Source organism: Leuciscus leuciscus (genome assembly GCF_965113295.1).
Source record: "Leuciscus leuciscus genome assembly, chromosome: 7".
Classification (NCBI taxonomy): domain Eukaryota; kingdom Metazoa; phylum Chordata; class Actinopteri; order Cypriniformes; family Leuciscidae; genus Leuciscus; species Leuciscus leuciscus.
Window position 1 is genome coordinate 18,792,906 of NC_138731.1, and position 17,536 is coordinate 18,810,441.

At 37.2% G+C, this 17,536-nt stretch overlaps 1 protein-coding gene and 1 long non-coding RNA gene across 2 annotated transcripts in view; one reads left to right on the plus strand and one right to left on the minus strand.

Moving 5' to 3' along the window:
* Positions 1-3,042, minus strand: part of myo16 (myosin XVI) — a 236,169-nt gene extending 233,127 nt beyond the window's left edge. Inside the window, exon 1 of the mRNA XM_082175792.1 lies at positions 2,915-3,042. The gene's annotated coding sequence lies outside the window, so the exon portion shown is untranslated. The remainder of the gene's footprint in view (positions 1-2,914) is intronic.
* LOC309503198 overlaps positions 1-17,536 on the plus strand; it is a 419,995-nt gene that overhangs the window by 108,981 nt on the left and 293,478 nt on the right. The window lies entirely within an intron of this gene.

Genomic DNA, 17,536 nt, shown 5'->3' on the forward strand with positions numbered 1-17,536 from the left:
AGTTCTAACAATGGCATACAAACCTATTATAATAAATGTGTGGAGAGAGTAATAGTTCCTATCCTACATTATTTGCTACCAGTGCTATTTTTTTCCCACCTCAGAGCTTTTAATATATATTCATCTGCATATTTCCTGCTAAGGTTTTTTTGTGTGTGTGTGTGCAAATGTTTACCGCTATAGCTGATAGAAATACTAAATATCAATAAAATTTCATAAGTGCTGACACAAGTGTTGTTTAACTCTGTTGTCAAATTCTATTTATACTTAAAATGTCATGAAAAACTCATTTGGAAACACTTTTTATAAATATATGTTGTGTCATATGACAGAATTACATATCCGTCTACATGTACCCTCAGTAACTCTCTCCATTTTTACAACAATTTGGGGATATCTGGGATGTGAAAGATATAGAATTCGCACTATTCATAAAATTAATTATGGAAACGTCTCAAGGTTTTTTTTTTTTTTTAGCACATAGACCAAAACTTATGCGATGACTCATTATTATTTTTTTTTTAAAAGAATGATGTTATTATACGCACACCATTTTATCGGTAAAAGGCCAATTGGGTGGAATTGGCAAATGGAATTTTTACACTTTTTTACTCTGTCAGTAACGTGTATGGAAACATGGCTGTTTTCAGGCTAAATAAATAATAAAAATCACAAAAAAAAAAAAAAAAATTTTTTTTAAAGGTATAATGTCCACTCAAACATCCACACATCCAAAGTGTTATAGGTTCATGATGATGAACTGACTGCACAAACACACACTGTTGAAACCTGAAAGAAAAAAGTCGCATTGGTTTCAACCGACCCCCTAAATCAGGTTAATATGGTGGATTTGTTCCAGGCCCTCTAGATCTAGATCAGTCTGAAGGCATCTATACAACCCATAACTCACTGATATTGCCTTTCTACCACCACCCGTGATACCATACGCACAATTACTCTTGACCCACTTCTGTACACCAGAAAGCTGCATTTCCTGTGTGTGAATGCAGAATATTCAGTGACACACTCTTAGACCAGGTACGCACTGCTGCTGCTGAATACGGTTAGCACTCTTCATACCGCTCTGAATGCACAGAGGATTGCTATTTATGAAAGTGACTATCTATAACCAAATTCACTCAACTAATTGTGTGTACAGAACTAAATTGAACTTCTAATTGGTAAAGCAGTGACAGCAGTTTCATTTGGACACTGAACGCTCATCTGAGGTGCTAGAACAACCCCAAAACCGTAGCCAATTTTGACACCGTTTCTCTCCACTATAGAGATTCTATCCTATTAGCACTGCAGTCTAGAGGAAACAATACCCTCCAGAGAGAGAAAGCTGTTTAAACGCAATAGCTTAATGAGCATAAACAAAACACGCTGCCTATGTCGACACCAATTTACTAACAACCGCTGGACATTAACCCATGTCCTCAGACAAGACAAACAAACTTACAATCCAAAAATAGCAGAAACATTGCAGTGCCAACTGCCAAGCAGTGTAGATCCAATGGACCCCACCCCCCACCCCCCCATTCAAATTCAGAGAAAACTCTGATTGTCGAATTGTCGAATTAATATTGTAAAGAAAGTTTCCAGTCTTTTGCTCCAGAACGTTGAACTGAAATCAACAGAGGGGACTTTAGGGACAAATGACAAGATTTCAATCAAGATCAATCAAGATCTTCATATTTCATTATTAAAATTAATAATGTGGTATTACTAATACAGTGTGTGAGCTAAGTGTACCTATGGACTGAGGTCAGTCTACAAGAAAACTTATCACACACACAAGTTTATTTAATCTAAATAGGAACATTCCATTGACATCTACTGTCTTTATACACAGCTAGTTATAATACTATAACCTAACCCTGACAGAAAACTTTCAACATCTTTTTCATAATAATGACATATATATATATATATATTTACTTGATACCATTTTTACAAAATGAGGACATCCCCCCCCAAAAAGAGGGTTTTGAGAGTTGGTGTATTTTCATTCAGCAAGGATGCATTAAATTGATCAAAAGGTGACAGTAAAGACATTTATAATGTTATAAAAGATTTCTATTTTAAAGAATTCTGGGGGGAAGTATCACATTAATCAGTACAACTGTTTTCACCAAAGATATGTTTCTTGAGCAGCTAATCAGCATATTACAATGATTTCTGAAGGATCATGTGACACTTAAGACTGGAGTAATGATGCTGAAAATACAGCTTGGTCATCACAGGAATAAATTACATTTTTAAATAGATTACATTGAAAACAGCTATTTAAAATTTTTATATTGCACAATATTACAGTTTTTGCTGAACTTTTACACATAAATAAATGCAGCCATGTTGAACATGCAGACTTCTTTCAAAAATATTAACAAATTTAACAACCCCAAATTTTAAATGTTGCAGAACATATATATATATATATATATTTATTATTTGGTTACACTTTATTTTAAGGTGTCCGTGTTGCAGTGTAATCATACATTTAAGTACTGAGTAATAATAATGTACTTACTATAGAGTTAGGGTTAGGATTAGGTTTAAGGTTAGCTGCATGTAATAATGCATAATTTATAGTTATTATAACAGCAACTACATGTAACATGTATAACAAGGTCACTGTAAAATTAAGTGTTACCAGTTATTTTGACTACAATGATGAAACTAAATATTCAAAACTGTTGAAGTTAAAAAAATTGTAGTCATAGTTAATGTTGCCCTATACTAACCTGAACTCTATCCCTAACCCTAAAATAACTTGCATTTTCAGAATAACCATAAACTATGTTATTTATGAATCCTTTCTCATGAGTATGCCCAGTTTTGTCCCAGAACTTTGTTTCCCCATCAAAAGTATAGCAATACGAACCCCATAGACACACTGTATCACACTCACCTCATAGTCCTGTTCTCTTCTTCTCTTGCAGTGAATATAATCCAGAGATCTTTTGCATTGCTCCACACACTTCCTTGCTCTCTTTGTATCTCTTACGCATAGAGAGCTCTGTGATTTACAAAAGCTGCTTCCACTCCACAGAGCTCCCATGGGCTAGTGTCTTCCACAACTAACTCATCTGATTGCCCGGGCCAAATCAGAGAGAGAGAGAGAGAGAGAGAGAGAGAGAGAGAGAGAGAGAGAGAGAGAGAGAGAGAGAGAGAGAGAGAGAGAGAGAGAGGGGGGGGGAGTCACAACAGGATCCAATTTGAGTCTATATTAAAAAAAGAAGGGCAAATTCTTCAGAACAGAGCTGTATGCTAGATGAACTGAGAAAGACGGACACTCCAAATCTCTGATTACATCTAAGCAAAGAGCAGCTGCTGTGAAACGGTGACACAGGACTTCTGCTGGCCATGAAATTGTATTGGGGGAGGGGAAGCGAGACACGAGGGGTGCTGAAATGTGTAACGTACACATACATACAGTGTACACACATTATGTTCTTCAGTTAACAAACAAACAGAGCAAGGTGTGAGAAGTTTGCTGTAGACTGGTAAGCTACACTCATCTTCTCTTAGAGGCTGTTTTAACGTTCACAGGACTGTTGCTGGTTCCCATCTGCATAACAAAGACACTTAACCCTTTTAAACTGACCAAAAGACAAAGAAGTGATGTGAGCGAGTGAGAAAGTTTTGAATTCCCACAAAACTTTAGTCATACAACCAAATCTATCTATCTCTCTCTCTATATATATATATATATATATATATATATATATATATATATATATATATATATATATATATATATATATATATATACATATATTATACACACACACACACACTGGCCACTTTATTAGGTGCACCTTGCTAGTACCGGGCTGGATCCCCTTTTGCCTTCAGAACTGCCTTAATTCTTCATGGCATAGATTCAACAAGCTGCTGGAAACATTTGGTCCATATTGACATGAAAGCAGTTGCTACAGATTTTTCTGCTCAACATCCATGATATGAATCTCCCAAAGGAGCTTTATTGGATTGAGATCTGGTGACTGTGGAGGCCATTCGAGTATAGTGACCTCATTGACGTGTTCAAGAAACCAGTTTGAGATGATTTGAGCTTGTGACATGGCGAGTTATCCTACTGGAATTAGCCATCAGAAGATGGTGCACTGTGGTCGTAAAGGGATGGACATGGTCAGCAACAATACTCAAGAAGGCTGTCGCATTTCAATTATGCTCAATTGGTACCAAAGTGTGGTAAGAAAATATCACCCACACTATGAAACCACCACCAGCCTGAACTGTTGATAGGACTGTTGAAGCAGGATGGATCCATTCTTTCACGTTGTTTATGCCAAATTCTGACCATACCATCTGAATGTCTCAGCAGAAATCGAGACTCATCAGACCAGGCAACATTTTCCCAATCGTCTGTTGTCCAATTGTGGTGAGCCCATATGAATTGTTGACTGGAGCGACACCCGGTGTGTCTTCTGTTGCTGTAGCCCATCTGCTTCAAGGCTCGACGTGTTGTGCGTTCAGAGATGCTCTTCTGCGGACCTCGGTTGTAACGAGTGGTTATCTGAGTTACTGTTGCCTTTCTATTAGCTGGAACCAGTCTAGCCATTTTTCCTCTGACATCTGGAATCAAAAAGCCATTTTAACCCACAGAACTGCCTCTCACTGGATATTTTCTCTTTTTTTAGACTATTCTCTGTAAACCCTAGAGATGATTGTGTGTGAAAAAAACAAAAAAAAACCCCAGTAAATTAGCAGTTTCTGAAATACTCGGACCAGCCCGTCTGGCACTAACAACCATGCCACGTTCATAATCATTTAAATCACCTTTCTTCTCCATTCTGATGCTCAGTTTGAACTTCAGCAATTCGTCTTGGCCATGTCTACATGCCTAAATGCATTGAGTTGCTGCCATGTGATTGGCTGATTCGATATTTTTGTTAATGAGCAGTTGAACAGATGTACCTAAAGGGGCCTGTGGGTGTGTATGTATATGGAAATCAAAAATAGAAAACAGTATATAAACACTTGATTTTTGTCTTTTAAATATCATCACTCAAAATTTGAAGGAATGTTAGCTGTGGATACACCACTGTTCAACTGGCATGTTTTACAAAATAACCAAGGCACTTCAGCAATAACTTTTATTTTGTGGAAAACACAATCAAAATTAGACAACAGTAGCACAAAAGAAGATTACAACTTAAAATGTTGAGGGTTAGCCTACAGCTGTCAAACATTTGTAGGAAGTGTAGAGCCTAGAGGCCCCTGCTTTGAATGACTTCAGGACATCACTGGTTTCTCACACTGATCTTGGTCCACTCTTTTTCCAGTCTCTTCCGTAGTTGGGTTCTTAGGGGCTGTTTACACGACACCGTTTGGCCGACATGCATTTTGGCCGTTTGTTTACACGCCAATGACGTTTTGGGTAGCCTGAAAACGCAAACTTTTGAAAACGGGTTTCAAATTGCACGTTTTTGAAAACGGTCTCTGTGTAAACAACAAAAACAGGAATCTTTGAAGACGATGATGTAATGCACATACATGCATATTACGTGTTCATGCCATCTAATGGCTTGGCAGCAGAATACAGGGTTTTTTTTGTGGTTTTCACGGAGCCGTGTGAATGGGGATCGTTTTTGCAATGGTATCGTCAGTACACGGAAAACTCAAAGAAAAAACGTCTCTGTTTTCTCTGCATATCTTTGTCGTGTAAACGTAACCCTTATCTATCACTTTGTCGCCAAGGATTTTCCAGAGATTTTCAATCGGTTTTAGATCAGGACTCTGAGCTGGCCATTTCATTATTTCAATGTTCTTTGCTTCAAGGAAGCAGATTGGGAGATACTCGCAGGGAAGGAACCACATGTTGCCGAAGGAGGTTCTGATTAACATTTGGATGCACCCTGCCATCCACCCAGCTGTATAAGAGGTCCAACTCCTGCTGCAGAAAACGTCCCCCAGACAATGACACTTCCTCCTCTATCTTTCAATGACTTCTTTATGCACTTTGGGTTCAGTTTTACACCGAATATAATGTTTACCATCGGACCCATGTAAATGAAACTTTCTCTCATCACTTTGGACAAGTGAACTTTGGACCAGTTCTCCCCTGTCCACACAACATGCTCCCAGCCTTTTGATTTTATCTGCTGATCACAGGCTTGGTTGATGCAGAGAGGCTTTCAGTCCAAATTCTCTTAAACGGCGAGACACTGTGTGCCGAGACATTCCCTTACTCTGTTCAGCACTGAAGTGGCGAGCAATTCCAGCTGCAGTGTTGAACCAATTCCCCATTGAGAGAGTCCACATTATCCTGTCCTTTCAAGCATTTTGTCTTACATGGGCAACCCAGCCTGATCTCACGGCAATTCATACGAATTCTACAAGGTGGCTAATTCGTACGAATTTATACGACCTTACTCGTACAAATTAGTTTGCTGTGCAAAAAATTCGATTTTTGCTGTGAATGACCTACCCCTGACCCCGCCCCTAAACCTACCCATCACGTGGGTTTAGACAAATCGTACAAATTCGTACGAGTGAGGTCGTACGAATTCGTACGAATTAGCCACCTTTTTATCACTCGTACGAATTGGTTGTGAGATAGCGTTGGACAACCAGCCTTTTGAGGGGACTTGAATGAATTAGTGTCATTGTAAAGCTGCAATGTTCTAAAAATCACAGATTTGGAATGACCAACTTTGTTTGCAATGGCTGAAAGGGTCATCCCACTTAGGCCTTCATTTGGACAATCTGCTACCGCAGGGTTTCAGTCTAAGGCGAACCTTTGCAAAGTCTGTGAAAATTGTAAAGTTATCCAAACAGGAATGCTGTCAGTTAAATGGGGTTTGTCAGATAATTAAGGAAATTAGTACCAGGTGCCAGATTAATACCAATAACTGGGAGGTATGATCATTTTTATCAAGCTTGTAAGTTCGGTAATTTCACTTAAATGACAATTCATAGGTATTTTTCATTGCCATTTAAGTGAAATTACTGAACTTAAAGGAACCGTATGTAAGAAATGTATTTCAATTAATCATAAAATGGCCCTGATATGTCACTAGACATTAAGAAATCATGTTCATTTCAAATACTTATATCACTGACAACAGTAGTCCGGCCAGGATATTGTCATTTAAAAGTGAAGTTGCAGCCCTCAGCTGATGTTGATGTTGTCATGTTGTGTTTTGGCCTGATGCCCCACCCTCCACCTATCTACCAATCAGGAAGCGGGATACACCGCTCTACAGTAATTTGAAAGTGATTGCAGTACCAGTTTTGGCCACAATCTTACATACGGTTCCTTTAAATATACAAGCTTGATAAAAAATTATCATTCTAGAAGAAAATTTCAGATGGCACTTAGAGGCTTTTGCATCTGAACTCTTCATATATATATATATATATATATATATATATATATATATATATATATATATATAATAAAAATAAATTTGTACCACTTCCACCACTTCTATAGCCAACTGCACTTTTCTGAATCATCTACAAGATGAGCTTCAGCAGCACAGATGCTACCTTTTCATTTAATTCCCGTTCTCCAGCTGCTACAGCTTTGCTTTTCGCCTAGTTCAACTTGGCTAAAGATATGGCACTAAATGGCTAAATTATTGACTATAAAATGTGTTAATCCCTTTTAAACTAATATGATTGTTATGTGTGCAGATAATACACATAAAATGAAATGGCTACACTGACAGACATATTCAGTAGACAGCACAAAAGACATTTAACATCTCTGTGTGATTCCTCCAATAATTTAAAAAAGTGCCATTATTAAAGGAATGTTCTTTGTGGCCAGCAATTATGGCAACTTGTCATTTACCACACACAATTATTTTGACTTATGACATTTGCGACTTCACAGAATTAATATTTTATTTAAAGGGAGGGTTCATTTATAAAGTTAGAAAGGTATTTGCACTAAAACCAGCTAATATTAATATTTTATGTCCATTAAACCTCTGGTTTCTCGAATTAAGCAGGCTATTTTTGCTGCTCTGCATATACGGCTGTGTTCAGAATAGAATTCAGAGTCTCAGTAAATATTCATACAGTTTATAATGTGCACTGTAAACTAAAAAAAAATACATTGTTGGCTTGTAAATGTGGGTGTGTGCAAACATATTCAACTGTTTGATGTCAGGAAGTTTCAGTATAGCATGATGTTAAATAGTATAATGAATCTTATCTCAAAAGATCAAGGTGTCACCCTGTGGTTAACTCAGGAACAGACTGAAGACTCCAATTAAAGATACAAACTCAAACTTCAATAACAATACTCTGGAAGAAGCTGACAAGCAGGGAAAACACACATTAATGCAACAGAGATCAGGCAAAGACTAAAAGAAAGGGTGCATCTTAAATAGCAAACAGAAACGAGATAATTAATCATACACAGCTGGGACAAATGAACTCTAGTATCATAGAACAAATTTGTGGCAGAAAAAAGAAAAGAAAGTAACCAACAGGAACCAATCAAAACACAAACTGGAAGTCCAAACATGAACTGACACGTGCCACAAGGACACTTCGATTTATTTTTCAATTTGATGAAATAACCAGTTTGAAACAAAATTTCCTCTCAAGTTTATAGTAATAACATGTGCTCATGTGTACTGCCTTCTGCTGTTTTCTGAATATTTCAAAAGGCAATGCCCAAGAACAGTGTTGGGGAAAGTTACTTTTAAAAGTAGTAACAATATTGCGTTACTTAGTTACTTATTATTGAAAAAAATGTGTTGTTAATTTTGCGTTACTTTTTTCTCACATGGGCTGGGCTTGCTTGTTTGGTTTTTAATAAAATAAAATAAAAATTATATATATATATATATATATAAAGGCCATTTTGCACCAAAAGTGAAATTAATAGGTCTCAGGCTGAAGGAAATGCAAATTCACACCTGTACATTAGAGGGCGCAACTCAAACTAACCTTTCAGATGTGCTGCCATTCTGGATTGGAGAAGAATAGCGAAAACAAACAAATGAAACACAGACATTATGTTTATCTAGTATTTTTTTGCTTATTAGTATAGTTGAATTGGGTCATCAAAGGTCAGCAGCAAAGACATTGGGTAATAAAGTGATTTTAAATACATAATGTATATTTGTGTAATTTTACATTTAATTATTGCAGGTTTACGTAATATTCTGAGTTTGCATTTCACAGTTTTCTTCATTTTGAGGAATCTGTTTTTGTGCAAGATGAGTAAATACATGCTCACATTTAGTCTAGAACAGCAATAACCATCATGTTCACACAGCTCTCACAACGCCTCTGCACTTATTCCTGATTACTCCACTCAACAAGGGGAAAGGAGAGGTGTCAGTCAATAAATGGGGAAGCAAAGTAACTTGCGTTACTTATTTGAAAAAGTATATTTTGTACATGTAAAAGTAATGAGATTCTTTACTAGTTATTTAAAAAAAAAAAAAAAAGTAATCTGATCACATAACTTGCATTACTTGTAATGTGTTTCCCCCAACACTGGTCAGTAATGACTGAGTTTAGCTAAGACTACATTCACACCCACCTTAAGTGTCAGGGTTCTGTCACTTCTGTCTAGTTTATTTCTTGGTTTTGTGACAGAGCTCTGACACTCCTGTTTTGTCATGTTTTTGAGTGGGCGCGTGGCTTTGAGCGTTCTCGTGCCGTGCACTCTCTTGTCTGTATGCCTTGTTACATGTAGGCCTACGGGGCGTGGTGTTTGGATCCCAGCACATCTGTCTAGTTGTGTCGGGATTCGGACATTCATGTTCCACGTGTTTGTCCTCTGTTGTGAGCGCACAGGATGAGCTTACGCTCGTTCTTGTGCGCTCTGTCTTGTCATGTGTGCGTGTGGTTTCGAGTTCGCTCGGGCCGTATGCTCTTCTGTCCACGTGTGTTGTTTTTTTGTAGCACGAGGTTCGTGTTTACATCGGCCGCGTGCTTTCATGTAATGATTTGTCTTGTGCTGTGTAGCATACAGCTTGTGTTTTCCTCTAGCTGTGTGCTTTCATGTTGTCATGTTTTGTGTGAACACATGGCTTATGAGTGTTCTCATTGGCTGCCTTTTCATGTCTGTTTTGTTTGAGCACATGGCTGGTGATTTGTTTTACTGGCCATGTGCTTGTGTTTTTGTCATGTTTGGTGCGATCACATGACTTGTCATGTGTTTCCTTGTGCCTTGTTCTCTCCTGTAGATTGTCTAGCCCCTCCCATCTTGTTACCTGATTGATTCATTTGTCCCACCTGTCCTCCCTCGTTACATGCTTTGTTTGCTCTCCCTATTTATTCTCCCTGTGTTTACAGTCCTGTGCTGGTTTGTCATTGTATGTTTAAACTTGTTTATTCCTCCTGTGGTTTCCCCTTGGTAGTTATTGTTTTATTTTTATTATTAATAAAAGCCTTAATTTCCCTGCAATTGAGTCCTCACTTCATCCCACATCCCTGATAAGACCTTCAATGAAGGTAATAATAATAATTACAGTATAAATGTGTATAGCTTATTGGCCAAATATACAAACATTTCTAAACAAGGATAAAACATTATTAATTTTTATTTTTTCAGTTTCATGGTAACAAATTCCTTTGATCTGCTCCACTCTCCCCAGCACTCAAATCTATTTTAAGCCTTTCATTTCCTTAGTAGCGTAAAACAATTTTCTGAAGCATACAGCACACAAATTATTCGAGGCAGAAAGACATAAAATTATGAGAATTTGATTGCAATTCATTATCCTGCTGAAGACATTGAAAAATGAGGAAGTTCAGCTTTCTTGTTTTGAGTGGGTTAAAAGCATGCACTTTTAAATTGTTTCATTAAAAAGAGTTTTGTTCTTTTTTTATTCTTTTTTTTTTTTTTTATGCGATCTGGAGAGCGCATGTAGGTTGTCAGTGTCAAAAAAAAAAAAAAAAAAACCTGTTATCTGGCATGAGGGCTCTTGTGTGTTTAGAGTTCATTTGACTTGTTTGCAAAAACTAAAGCCCATTTTCAGAATACAATATCAAATCCATACTTTAGAGGGTTGCCCTTACAGAAAAATGGCATAAAACGCTCTTGAAAATAGCCAAGAACCACCAAAGCTTCAACCCTGAAGCCAAACCAGTAGTTCTTCCATCCTTCTGCCTTCTCTCTGGACAAGAGAATCTATACAGTACAAGCAGATATGAGAGAGAAACTGTAGGAACTTGTCACAGCAGTCATTTTTGTTGTTTTATATTCATTCCCCAGTGTTATTCCTTTATGTCCTTCCATGCTAAAGGCCTTGAATGGAAGTGTGGTGAGAGAGTAATTTTTCATTGCTCTGTCCTGTGACAGAGGGTTTGATAAATAGGCTTTAACTTCCCCTCCTCACCACACAGACACATGAATTATTAAAGCCAATTTCAGCGGCTGTGGCAGTGAAAATGTATAGCCACAAAGAGCACATGAATAAACAGCCATCAAAGATAAAAAACAGAATCTAACAGTTTAAAGACATGGACCTTGAAGCGTTGAAGCTACATGAAGCTTTCATTGCAGTGGTTGCCAGCAGGTTATTGTCTACTCATTATAACTATACACACTTCACTGAATTTAAGTTTCATAAATGTTAAAGGTTTACTCTTAAGTGCTAATAAATATTTATTATATTATATTATATCATATTACAAACATATAAATAACAAATAAATTATTTAAATATTAATTCAATCATCATAATTACTTTTTATGGATTTTTAAATCACGAGTTAGACCAGAATACAAAAATTACTTTTGAGATAAAAACACTTTTGGCAGGAGAAGACTCACATGAGATTAGAATTCTGGCATTCACAGCTATGTTTGGCTGCTAAGACCAAGCATTTTGTGCTTCTGCACTGTTCAAACAATGACATTTTATTTTAAGAAATATTGTATGAACACCTGAAGCAGGTGAAACAGGCAGTGATATTGTTGTAAATGCAGCAGCAAAGGTTCTCAGGCAAGAACGGAAATTGAGGTTGGTCGTTGGGGACTTTGGTGGGAGGAGACTGTGATGTAGATGTAGAAGGATAATCCCGATTCAGGACACTGTCATGCAACTCAAGAGGATACAAGAACTAAACAACACAAAGGCTGCAAAAGTATAGAATATAAAATAAAAATATGGAAAAGAATAAGTAGAATAATGACAAAAATTAAAGAGCAGAAAATAGAGCTAGATTATGGAATTTATAGATAGCAAAAATCGGTACGTCAAGTGATCTCAGTAGCCATGATACAGTATGTGAGCAATAACTGGATGACATACTGCATGTCTGAAGTGTGCGACCAATGGATGATCTCATGAGGCTAAGAAGGAGCATTCAGATTCGACAAGAAGAAACACACAAAAATTACAGAGAACCTATTGCCTATTACTTAGTTTTGTCATGTGTTTGACATGGTAATGGATATGACAATGTTGATATGTTTGGTCTTGGTGGAATAGATTTGCTATGATGCTGCTGCAGACTAAGTGCGGAACAGCGAGCTCATTGGCTACTGATACAGTAGGAACCAATCAGCTGTGCCCTAAAGAGAATAACGTGATTGCAATACTTTGCCAAGAAAGTTGATCCTCGTTATTTGATTATAATTGTTTACGAACCGCTAACTTAAAGGTTTAAACAAAGGATATTAATAGACAGATTTTATTAGTCAAATCAATTAATTGTGATTAATCGCATCTAACATAAAAGTTTGTATATATATACATACATACATAGTATATGTACACTGTAAAAAAAAAATACATCCCCAAGTAAAAAATTTCAAGTGACCGATAACATCTAAATTTTTCAATTAGTCTGACGTATTATTTCTCATTGAGCCAATGTTAACAGACTATTGCAACAAGAATTTCACTTGGGCCAATTGAAAAATTTAGATGTTATCGGTCACTTGAAATTTTTGATTTGGGAGGGTTAGGAATTTTTTACAGTGTATGTATGTCACACACATACTGTATTATAGAAACACAAACTTTATTGTTAGATGCGATTAATCATGATTAATCGATTTGACTGCACTAAACTTTATATAACTTTTGATATTGTTATAAAAAAGTTGTTATTGTTAGTTAGCAGGCCATGTTGATGTTTATGAACTTAATACGGGATCAATACTATAATGCAAATAATTTTGCATTCCTGCTGTTGGTACAATAAGCTGGGCTCGGGCTCATTACATTTTCACAGTTGTTGTTACCTGTTAGTATGTCATAAAACCCATACATCAAAAATATATATATTTCTATAGGCCTATATGTTTTAAAATATACAAAAAATATATATATATTGCCAATATTGATCTTAAAATATATTTGTATAACTATTCTCACCTATAATTTCATTAAATAAATATATTTAAATATTTAAAATAATATTAATTATAATTATACTTTCTAAAACAAGACACTACAGGAAAGACACTACAGGCAAAATCATTGTTTTTAATGCACTGGTCAATTTTGAGATTTTGAGAATGTATTACACACCTGCATACCTAAAGAATGCCTTTCATCAATAGTAAAGAAGTAAGTTCTTCATCAAATTTAACACATGCATGTTTTCACCTGAGGCAAGTGCACGGTTTCACACACAGTCCAGCTTGGGCGAAGAAGGTTTGATGTCGTATCGTACCTATTATGGAGCAGAATAAAGACAAAAATAAATAGTGGAACATAGATATGAGGGCAGATAGAGGAAGAAACGTTGATGCTGATTTTGGGGAACAAATGGAAAGAAGGCCGCAGTTTTGTGAGAAAGTGTGTATGTAAATGAGTGTGTGAATGAGTTCATCAGTGTTTGGCCAGCTACAGTGTGTGCACAGCTTGTTTCATTTCCTGTGGGACAAAAATGTCTCTGCCGTTCCCGCTTTCTCTCCATCACCCCATTCGCCTTCCTTCTCCTCAGAAGCACATTCACAATGACATCAGCTTCCGCCAACACACGGGCAGTTGCCATAGCAGCACACAAAGACATTTTTGGGAGGGGGGGCGTTGCCTGGCTGACACATTCAAACATGAGGCCGACCAATCCCCTCACCCTGCGCTCAATAGACATTTGCACCGCCAGATGCTCTGTTTGTAAAGCCTTTAAAGACATTGGCTGATTGCATGTTTGGCCTTTCACTTGGCCCGGCCTTTTCTCTGCTCTCCATTATAGTTTGAACCGCAGCCATCCACAATGCACTCTGGCCCTTTCTATTGTTTTTCTCACTGTGGTTCTCAAACTGTGGGATGACTCTGGAAAATAACAATTCTAAAAACGCAGAAACAAAAATTTTTTATTTATTTTTTTTGACATGATTTAATTCTAATTCTAGAGTTTTTGCAAGACTCTATGCATAACCTACATTCGTTGGCTTCCCTCTGAATGTTTTTAACTTTACCGCCAACTTCACCACCAAAATATATTTGAGGGGTGCAATTATGTTAAATTATTAGCATATTAAATAAACTATTTTTTTTTTAAGTTTGCATATGTTGAGTATCATATTTGATACACCAGGCCTTTATGGATCATATATTGTAGTATGATACGGTATTTTGAGCTCATGACCGAGGAGGAAAAACAAATAAAATTTTATTCAGAGGCCCAAACTGAGAAAAAACGTTTAATTTGGTGCAGTTGCTGATATTTTTACGGCCCAAAATAAAGATGAAATTCTGATAGCCTGTAATGTAAATCAATGAGATCTTTATTAAAGTATAGCAGACTACTTGCATTAAATCTATATCAAGCGATAATATGTCTTAGTAAGATGATATTTTTAAATGCTTAGTTTTATTATCAATATCAAAGCTCTGTAGTTTTTATTGTGGGGCACAAACTATATCATGCAAAGCAATAAAATGATGATGGATGAGTAGATGAAAGATGTACAAATAAATGTTCCTCAAAAGCTTGATGGATCATATTTGATATTCACATTTTGACATTCTTTTTATAAAAAAAAATAAGCATGGAAATGAATTGGCCAACCGCATTTGCAAAGGAGTCTAAATCAATTTGCATCTCTCTAGGCCACGTTCACATTGTCAGTCCAAATCCGATTATTTGTGTATTCGATTGGAATCTGGTGTGTATCGCAACTGTTCATATCTTTTTTGTGTGTCCCGTGGCACTCTTTTGTTTTCCAGAATATCTGCATTGGTTTCTATAGCAATGACATGCTGTTGGTAGATAGGTTAAACGTCAAAAATCAACAACAACAGCATGGATAGTCTGACATTTACGTTTTACTTGATGTGAGAAAGTGACATAAACCATGTGAAATCTGATTAGAGAGGTCAGACTGAAACAGATTTTCAGAAATGCGATTTGAATGATTTCAAACATAATATACGTAGCCCAAAACGGATTTCATGTCGTTTCATGCCGTTCACACTTGCTAAATACTTTCGGATTTCAATCGGATATGCATAAAAATCGAATTTGGACTGACTGAACGAGGCTTTAATCATCTGGAGCGATTTCTCAGTCAGATAAACAAACTGACAGTGTCGAGAAAACAAACAGCGCTGGATGAAGTGGCTAGGAACAAAAGGCTTTTTGAGCGGTCACTAAAAAATGTAGAAAGGCTACTGCTGTGTGCCATGTGAATAAGCAGCTATTCACAACGAAAAATGTTTTGTGTCTGCCTGCGCTGTTCAGTTGCTTCCCTGTGAGATGGATGTCTTTGAATTTAGTTTTTTTGCCGCTTTCAGATTGAAAAAGGGTTAAAACATGTCTAGACATACCTTCCTTCTGCTCAAGTGTACAGCTATCACTGATCGTTTGGTCTGAAGGGCCTCAAGTAGGCTACTAGTAGGCTAATACTCAAGTGTCTCTAAGTGTCTCTTTAGCTAAAGAGTCTCAATTTACTAATATAAGCTAGTAGTAGCCTATTATTATTATTAGTAGTAGTAGTATTAAGCATTTGCATATAAATATTCAATATTTCTGTTCTCTGCAATACAGGATGTAAATCAGTAAATTGTTGACCATTCTTAATGTGTAGACAAACATTTTGGCCTGCTCATGCCTTAGAAACACTGGATTTAGTGTTACATTTTAAAAAAATGTATCCTTAAAACTCCCCACAACCTCTCATATTTCATGTTTATACTCAATGTTTCAACAAATTTAAATATTTAAACTCTATGAGGATTAAACTGTGCAGAGGATCTGTCATAACAGACATCTTATGACTAATTCATAGGCAGTCTTGTAGGATAAAATACTTTGACTACATCGTAATTTAAAGAACTTTGCTGCAAAACTGCCTCAAGTAAACTAGTACATGTGTTTAGATGGATAAAATGTGAATACATGTGGGTGTGAAACTGTGGGGTTTTTTTTGTTTTTTTTCTCTCATCCTCTCCCTCCCTCACCCAATCTGCAATCTGTCTTTTACTACCTAAAACATCCTGGAATGGTGCTTGGAAAGGTGGCAATGAGTAAATAGTTTGAAAGTGTCTCCATATGCTGGTCACGGGGAAATTTCCTTGCAGGCTGCACCTTTTCCCTCCCTCTTCTCATGAGTGACTGATATCTCCACGCTGAACACACTCTTCAAACGTCCCTTCTGCTTATCTTGCTTCCTGTTTATCACAGCGGGAAAAAATTATGAAATATTCTGAGAAAAAAATAAAAGAGTGCTGCTTTCATCCTGAATCCTCAATTTCACCATCAACATCATCATCATCTGCAGTCAACTCACTTTAACTACTGAACTCTGCTAAACTACACATTGACAGTGATTCCCCTACCCTATTGTCATGGTTGGTGGCTGTAATGCAAGCGCACAATGATGAAGATACTCAAATAGTATTTAATCCAAGAATAAAAACAATAAACGGGAGGATAACTCGGAGGAAACGCAACCACGAAACCATTAAACAGGAGAATAACTTGGAGGAAACAAAACCATGGAACCATAGGCATTAAATAATGCAAGACAAGGAACTAACAGAAAGTAAGGGCTTAAGTACAAGGGCAAACAAAGGAGCTAACGAGATAATTGACGAAACACACCTGAATACTCAAATCAATCAGAAACCTAGGAATCAAACAGGCAGAGAACAGAGGAGAACTGAACTAATTACCAAAGCTAAAGCTAAAGTAAAGCTAACCTAGAAACACAGACATGAGCAGGAAAAACAGAGCAAAAACAAAGCCAGGAAGGCGCTGGTAAATCAGGGGGCCAAGGAGGAGCCGGCAGTTCAGGGAGCCAGGGAGATGCCGGCAGTTCTGGGATCATGGGAGGGGCCAGCTTCCCTGGAAGCCAGGGAAGTTCTGGCAGTTCAGGGAGCTTGGGAGGGGCCAGCTTCACTGCGAGCCAGGGAGGTGCAGGCAGTGCTGGAACAGGTGTCTTGGGGACAGCCTCCGTGGCCATGTCTGGGAGAGCGGGCAGTTTCAGTCTCTGGAAAGGACTCGGGAATATCCCTCGCTGGAACGGATTCTGGGATTTCACTCACTGGAAGAGACTCTGTGATTTCCCTCACTGGAAGAGACTCTGGAATTGCACTTATTGGAACGGACTTGGGAATTTCACTCTCAG